The 8,135-nt window shown below is 45.5% G+C and overlaps 1 pseudogene; it reads right to left on the reverse strand.

Annotated features, from left to right (window-relative positions):
* Positions 1-448: 448 nt before the first annotated feature.
* Positions 449-5,381, reverse strand: LOC108932947 (uncharacterized; annotated as a pseudogene).
* Positions 5,382-8,135: the final 2,754 nt, after the last annotated feature.

An 8,135-nucleotide genomic window follows, 5' to 3' on the forward strand; every position in this document is an offset into this window, starting at 1 on the left:
GTCTGCCTCTATGTCATGGCGCAAGAAGTTTTTTTGGTCAGCCTTCATTTCTCTTCCCTTGTGGGTTCCAGTTGAGGGCTTGTCATGTGATGCTGAAAGCATGTTTTCGAAGGGTGTGGTCAATCAATCTCCAGCATCTTTGGAGTATATCATTCTCCACTGGTTGCTGTTTTGTTCACTTCCAAAGTTCTTCGTTGCTAATGGTCTTGGGCCAGTGAATCCAGAGAATCCTTCTGAAGCAAGTGTTGATGGATTCTCCTCATGATTGTGGCAGTGGTTCTCCAGGTCTCTGCTCCGTAAAGTAGGACAGGCCTCATAATCGTGTTGAAGATCCTTATCTTGGCGCTGATGTTCAGGTCAGTTGATCTCCAGATGTTTTTCAGTTGGAGGAAAGCTACCCTCGCCTTGCCGATCTGTACTCTGTCAGCATCCATTCCACCTTTCATATCTATGTGAAGTTCTCCACCTTTTCTGGCGCTTCGTCTTCTAGTGTGATGGGGCTTCTGTTGACAGAGGCATTGATCTTAAAGATCTTGCTTTTCCCTGGTAGATGTTAAGGCCCAGGTTTGCTGAGTTTTCCGCAACCATGTTCGTCTTCTCCAGCATCTCCAGGGTGTGGGAGTGAAGGGCCAGATCATCCAGCTGTGTCCAAGGTGCCTACTGGATTCTGTTTCACTTTTGGGCTATGGATGTCTTCATGAACTAGTCAACAGCCAGCAAGAACAGGAAAGATGACAGTAAATATTCTTGTCTCAATCCTGTCTGTACTTGGAAGGCCTGATGCCCATGCAGCACTCTGCAGGTCATGCCTTCGTAGGAGTTCCTGATGATGTTGGTGATCTTCTCTGGCACGCCATAATGCCTCAGCAGTTTCCAAAGGGTCTGCCTGTCCATGCTGTCGAATGCTTTCTTATAGTCAATAAAGTTGATGTAAAGAGGCAAGTTACACTCACTAACTTTTCCAAAGCGATGCGTAGTGTTGCTATCTAGTAGGTGCAAGACCTGTCTTTGTGAAAACCTGCCTGTTGGTTCCGGAGTTAAGGGTTGATGGAGTCTTTCATCCTGTTGAGGAGAACTCTGCTGAGTATCTTGCCTGGGACAGATAGCAGTGTTATCCCTCTGTAATTAGAACAGGAACTGAGGTCACCTTTCTTTGGCAGCTTAATGAGATAGCCTTCTTTCCATTCTGATGGAACTTCTTCTTCCCAGAGTTTCCTGAAGAGGGGTATAGCATCTTGACACCATCTTGCCATCAGCTTTTAGAGTGTCTGCTGAGATGTTGTCTAGGCCTGCAGACTTTCCATTCTTCAGTTGCTTGATGGCTTGGAGGAACTCCTCCTTGGTGGGAGCATTACAGTCAATTGGTGAGTCTCTGTTGGCTGGGAGGATATCTGGTGGGTCCTGTGGTGTTGGTCTGTTCAACAGCTCCTTGAAATGCTCCCTCCATCTGTTCTTTTGTCCTTCCACATCGGGTATTGACTTTCCCTGGTTATCCTTCACTGGTCTTTCTGGCTTGATAAACTTTCTGGACAACTTTATGATGGTGGCATAGAGGTAGATTCTCTTATCAACCTTGCTGCTTTTCTTGATGCTCTTTTTTGCCCTTGTGTACACCTCCAGAGCGTCAGCGTTCCCTGCTCGTGCAGTTGTTCATTGCCACCTTTTCCACTTTCCTCTCCTCAATTTTCTTAATTGTCTCAGCTCAGATGCACTCTTTGTGATTGCATTTCCTAGTACCCCACACCTCCTTGTATGCTAATGCAACTGCTTCCTTCACTCCTAACCACTTTTCATTGACGGTTTCCTCCTCTAGCAGCTCTTATGGAACCTGGAACTTGTTGGAGAGCATTATCTTGAACTCTTGCAGCTTTGTGTTATAAGATAAAACGCTTAATAAAGTCTGTTTATTAGTCTGTTTGCACAGAAATTTGTCTTGCTTCACTAGCTCAGCAATCAATTTACCGCAGACATCACACAAAACAATAAAAAGCCATTACATACAAATCCACAGAAACAGCATGAATAAATATGCATTTGCATTTAGTGCAGGTACATCAATCAAAATCCAAACAATTAATGGGGTGTATCTGCTTGTATGTATGCGTGCATAGGGTGGGGGGGGGGGGGGGGGGTTACCTGCTCTGTTGATTCAGTAATGTGATGGAATAAGGAATAAAAGAATGTTTGTACTTCTTCCTCTTACAGTCTGGCACCCTAAAATGCCTCCCAGAGGGCAGAAGCAGAACATGAGAATGGTCTGTACTGATCTTCTCCACCAATTTGAAGGTGTCACGTCCTCCGCAGCCAGCACATCGGTGACACCTGCCGTTTCCTAATGGGAACGGCAATAAAGAGGGAAGCCGAGGAAGCCCAGATGCGGAACCTTGTTTTGCCTCCTTTGTTTCCCTTCGAGCCGTGCTTGAGTGAACCTACTCAACCTTTGCCTGTGTATTCCCGACCACATTCTTTGCCTAGCCTTTTGTACTACGTTTGCGGATCGCCTGACCCACGCCTGTCCCTCGACTTTGCTTTTTGGATTCTGATTTGGCTTCATTAAACATTGGTACGATAACTCTGCACTTGAGTCCATCCTTGCTAAGCGCAACCATGACAGAGGGTATGCTTGGTGCAACTGTTGAGGAAAGAATTTGCCAAAGAATGACCCACCATCTTTGAGCAAATGTGCAGCAATCTTAAAATTCTGCTTTTCATCTGAACTGAGAGGCCACAGAACCAAATCTTTCAGAAGCATTGTGTTGTATCACTGGTATCGGTTGTTCTCTCCTATCGAGTTCTTCTTAAACTTCAGCTTCAACTGGGCTACCAAGAGATTATATTCTGAAGCAACATCTGCTCTCTGTTTCACGTGCACATCCTGAAGAGATCGTTTGAACTTCTTTCAAATGCATGTGGTCTATCTGACACGTATGGTGACACCCAAGTGGCTTAGTGAATGCTTCTGTGCTGGAAGAAACTCCCTCCAGTGACCAGATTGTATGCAAACCTCTCCCCACTGTCATTCCTCTCTCCCAAACATTGTTGTCCCATAATTTCCTCATAGCCCCTGTTGTCACTGCGGGTCTCCCATGACAATGATGATGTTGGGTCTTGGGCAATTCTGGATGATGGTCGACAGTCTGCTGTAGAACTCTTTTCCTCCTCATCGATGTCATTTGTTGGCGCATAACATTGGATGACATCCATGTTGATCCTTTGCTTCTTAGTACGGAAGAAGGCTGTAAGGATATGTGGTTTGTGCAGCCCACCTAATGAGCGCTGCCTCAATTGTTCTGGACAACATCAGGGACACTCCCTGGGTGTGTGTCATGTCTTCTTTGTGACCTAAGGACAGCAGCAGCCCTCCTGTGGTAAGCCTCTTCTGTCTAGAGCCAGTCCATCTTGACTTGCTGATTCCTAGACTGGCGAGGTTGTAATTCCTCATCTCAGCAGCTACCTGTAAGGTCTTGTCAGTCTTGAACATAGTCCTGATGTTCCATTTCTTGATGGTGGTCCTGGTTGAGATATTGCTCATCAGTCCAATGACTTCCAGACTAATCTGGCTTTCACTTCATACTACCTCCAGCTGGAGATCCATCTTCTCCCAGGTTCGAAAAGTCCTTTAAAACTCTTGTCTGCATTTCTGTAGCATTGCAAGCTTTTGCAGGGTAGAGCTGCTCATCCCACACCCAACTCTCTTCCTTTTGCACCCGGGTTTGGGACTAGAATAGGGAGAGTTTTTCCACACAAAATTGCATTGTATTGTAAACAATGACAATAAAATTTATTTTATTGTGTCAGAACTTAGGGGGGGATGCGGTGGTGCAGTGGCGCAGTGGGTTGGACCGGGTCCTGGTCTCTGGTGCGTCTGGGGTTCGAGTCCTGCTTGTGGTGGGCTGGCGTCCCGTCCTGGGTGTGTCCCCTCCCTCTCTGGCCTTACGCCCTCTGTTGCTGGGTAGGCTCTGGTTCCCTGTGACCCAGTCTGGGACAAGCAGTTCAGAAAATGTGTGTGTGTTGGAACTTCAGTGGACATAATTCTTCACTCTATTCTTTAAACATATTTTTCATGGGTGACCTGAGCACTGGAAGGGAGTCAGTGCTGGTGTTTGGTTGAATGCAGTGTTGTTGGAAAACTGTCTATAGGTGGTGTGGAAGTACACTGCATAATCTATGGTGCCAAACTCCTCCTCAGCTCTGCGTTCAGGCACAGCATTGAATTGACATGTTCTCTCTGTTTACTGTGGGTTTCTGGTTCCCTTCCACAGACATGTTTCAGCTGAACTGGTGGCTTAACTGCACATAGCATCTGTGTGGTGATGAGAATGAGTGTGTGTGTGATTGTGCTGTGATGGACTGTCCCCCAGTCTAGGGTGTGTTTACTGTCTCGCACCCTATGCTTGCATTTATTAATTTATGTGATAGTTTTCTTAAAATCAACTTACAACATTAAACTAATTTTTTTATTTATGCCTACTAACCCTTCTGGGGCATAGGCTGCAAACAAGGGTCCTCCAAGCATCTCTGTCCTGTCCCTTTCTCTCCAACTGACCGTAAGTGTAACCCAGTTTCTTGGTGTCAGCCTCTAGGTCTTGGCACCAGATGTTTTGTGGTAGACCATTCCACGTGAGGGCTTGCCTAGTGGTGTTTGAAGCTGGCTTACAGAGAACATGTCCAATCCACCTCCATTGTAGCTTGAGTATTTCCTCTTCTGCTGGGATCTGGGTTGTTTGCTGCTGGTTGCTGCTGGTTGCTGATGGTGTCAGGCCAGTGGATTTACAAGATCCTTTTCAGGCAGTTGTTGAGGAAAACCTGGACTCTGTTGGTGGTAGCCACTGTGGTTCTCCGTGTCTCGGCCCCATAGAGTAAGACTGACTTGACGTTGCTGTTGAACAGTCTGATCTTTGTCTTCAGAGACAGGTCCTTGTAGTTCCAAACATTCTTCATTTTCAGGAAAGCTGCTCTTGCTTTACATCGGCATCTGTACCACTTTGCTTGTCTCACTTTGCAGAGTGTCTCTGTCCACACTGTTGAATGCCTTCTCATAATCAACAAAGTTAGCATACAAGGGAGAATTCCACTCCAACAACTGTTCCATGATGATACACAGTAGCTTGATTTGGTATGTGCACGATCTCTCCTTGCGGAAGCCAGCCTGCTGGTTTTGAAGCTGTGTGTCTACTGGCTCCTTCATTCTGTTCAGGAAGATGCAGTTGAACACCTTGCCTGGGAGTGATCCTGGGATGCTGGTCTGTTCAGAGGTCTTCAAAATACTCCATCCGTCTAGCTTTCTGTCTACTACAATACAATGCCTTCCTTGTCTTTGGTCTCTCCAGCTTGCTGAACTTCCGTGAAGGTTTGCTGGTGGTGTTGTAGAGATCCTTCATGTTTCCATGTTGAGCTACCTCCTCAACTTCTACTGCCAGACTATCTATGCTGTTTTTCTTGTCATATCTAATACTTTTCTTGGTTGCTCTTTTGGCATCTACATAGTCTGCCTCTGTCTTCGCCTTCTCAGTTTGGGTGCTGCTGTTGTTAACCACTGTTTTGTTCTCTTTCCTCACTTGAATCTTCTGTAGGGTGTCTGCAGAAATCCACCCTTTAAGCTGGGGTTTCCTTGGCCCCAGTACTACTTTACATGATTATGTGACTGCCTCTTTAATATTATGCCTCTTGCTGTCAAAAGTTTATTTTTCCAGCTCTTAGGGGGCCTGGAACTTGTTGCTGATGGTTCCTCTAAACTTCTCTTCGGTTGGTGTGCCTTTTAAAAGTCCTGTGTTAAACTTGTTGATACTTGGCTCAACTCACCCATCCAGTTCTTCTTCAGTTTCATCTGCGGTCAAGACTAGGAGATGAAGATCTGAAGCTGCATCCACAACTCTTTTGGCACACACATCCTGGAGGGATCTCAGGATACTCTTGCGGATGCACACATAGTCTATCTGGTTCTCTGTGGCTGAGTCAGGTGACACCCATGTACCCTCCTGTATGTATTTATGGGGGAGGAAATGCCTTCTCTGATGACCAGGTTGTCTGAGGCACAAAGGTCTGCAAATCTCTCCTTGTCCTTGATAGCCCATGACCTCTTCATTCCCACAGTTGTCACTGCCAAACTTAGCATTGAGGTTCCCATAATGACGGTTATGTTTCTTTTTGAGTAGTACTCTAAGGTGATCTGTAGTCTGCTGTAAAACTGTTCCTTGCTTTCCTCATCACTGTTGTTGGTAGCAGCATACCACTGAATGATGTTTAGGATGATCTTCCTCGGCTTTAAAAGGTTCTGTGACAAACCTTGGGCAAACAGAACAGAAGCAACTCTACAGAAATAAGTCTGTCAACATATCTTGTTTCTCTGCTTTCCTTCTTAATTTTCTGTTGTCTCATAAAAATAAAAATGTTTTTGGCAACATGTTTGCAGTGTGTGGACTTTACTGTTGTGCTTGTCAAATGGCATAAATTATCATAGGGCAGCAGGTAGCATAGCGTATTTAGGGTACAAAGCTTCTGCTGTAGTTGATCAAGGTACTCTCCTTGAATTGATACAGTAAACATTACCCAGCTATATAAATGGGTAATTTTAAGATGGTTTGGAGAAAAGCATCAGCTAAATAAAGAAATTTAAATGTCCAATAATTCTTCCAAAGGTCTTCTGTAACTAGGAGTTGCTACAGTGGAGTTAAAAGAAGTTGAAGAGTATGTTTGTTGCCTTTGCAGCAGTGTACAAGAAATTAGAGGCAACTATATTAGATCATATTGCTCTTTTAAGGAGACACAGAAATAGATTATTAGGGGGTTTGTGGCTAAATTATTTACGTCATCATTGGGGGAATTGGGTGTTAGAGGCTGTTCGTTAAGAGTGGAGGTGAAGGATCTGTCTGAGACTGCAGAGAAGGTGAGTCAGTAGTTATGGTTAAGAGAGCAGGGTAGCTGGGGATACAAGTTGGAGAGAGGTATGTAGTGGTTGGTAAAATTAGTGGCAGATGGCTAGTAATGAGAGGCTGGTGGTATGTAAGTTCAGTTTTTCAGGCTCCAGTGAGGGGTTTCACCTGGGAGTTAGGGCGGAGGGGCACTATTGCTTGGAACGATTTTTTAATACTGTATGTGATTTTAATTGGATTTTGTTTAAGTTTTTGTGTTGTTGACACTCGGTACTTGTTTAGAGATAATGTTTTATTGCGGGGAGTGCGGTGGCACAGTGGGTTGGACCGCAGTCCTGCTCTCCGGTGGGTCTGGGGTTCAAGTCCCGCTTGGGGTGCCTTGCGGCGGACTGGCGTCCCGTCCTGGGTGTGTCCCCTTCCCCCTCCGGCCTTACGCCCTGTGTTGCCGGGTAGGCTCCGGTTCCCCGTGACCCCATAAGGGACAAGCGGTTCTGAAACTGTGTGTGTGTGTGTGTGTGTGTGTGTGTGTGTGTGTGTGTGTGTGTGTGTGTTTTATTGCTGTACTTAATCTTTTTTCTCTTTATCTATACTGTGATTTTGGGGGGCGCGGGGGGTTGGACCACGGTCCTGCTTTCTGGTGGGTCTGGGGTTCGAGTCCCGCTTGGGGTGCCTTGCAATGGACTGGCGTCCCGTCCTGGGTGTGTCCCCTCCCCCTCCGGCCTTACGCCCTGTGTTACCGGGTAGGCTCCGGTTCCCCGCGACCCCGTATGGGACAAGCAGTTCTGAAAATGTGTGTGTGTGTGTGTGTGTGTGTGTGTGTGTGTGTGATTTTAACATATGCTATTTATGGCAGGTGCTGAAAGTCATGAATACTTTCTTGGAGTCCGATGAGGCCTTGGAGTACTGATATTGTGCTTTTAAAGATAGTTGTGGATTTTTTAATAGTTGGGTGATGAATTGAACCAAAGTTGTCATGATTGGTATCTGATGTTTTAACTGGTGTTAAAACTTTTTCTTTTAATGAATTTTGTTTGTATGATCTTGTTTTTTTGAGTATACCGAGTTGTGTTGGTATTGTGGTTGCTGTATTTGCAAATGTTAAATTATGTATTTCTATAGTCTTGATATTTTTTAACTGCATTAATAGATGGGGGGGGGGAAAAAAAAAAAAAAAAAAAGTTATTTTTGCCTTGAGCCTTGAGTCCAGTGCAGAGGAGCAACATGTTTCCCTTGAGGGGGAGGCCATTCACTGGACTGCAGAAG

Source organism: Scleropages formosus, chromosome 5 (assembly GCF_900964775.1).
Source record: "Scleropages formosus chromosome 5, fSclFor1.1, whole genome shotgun sequence".
Taxonomy (NCBI): domain Eukaryota; kingdom Metazoa; phylum Chordata; class Actinopteri; order Osteoglossiformes; family Osteoglossidae; genus Scleropages; species Scleropages formosus.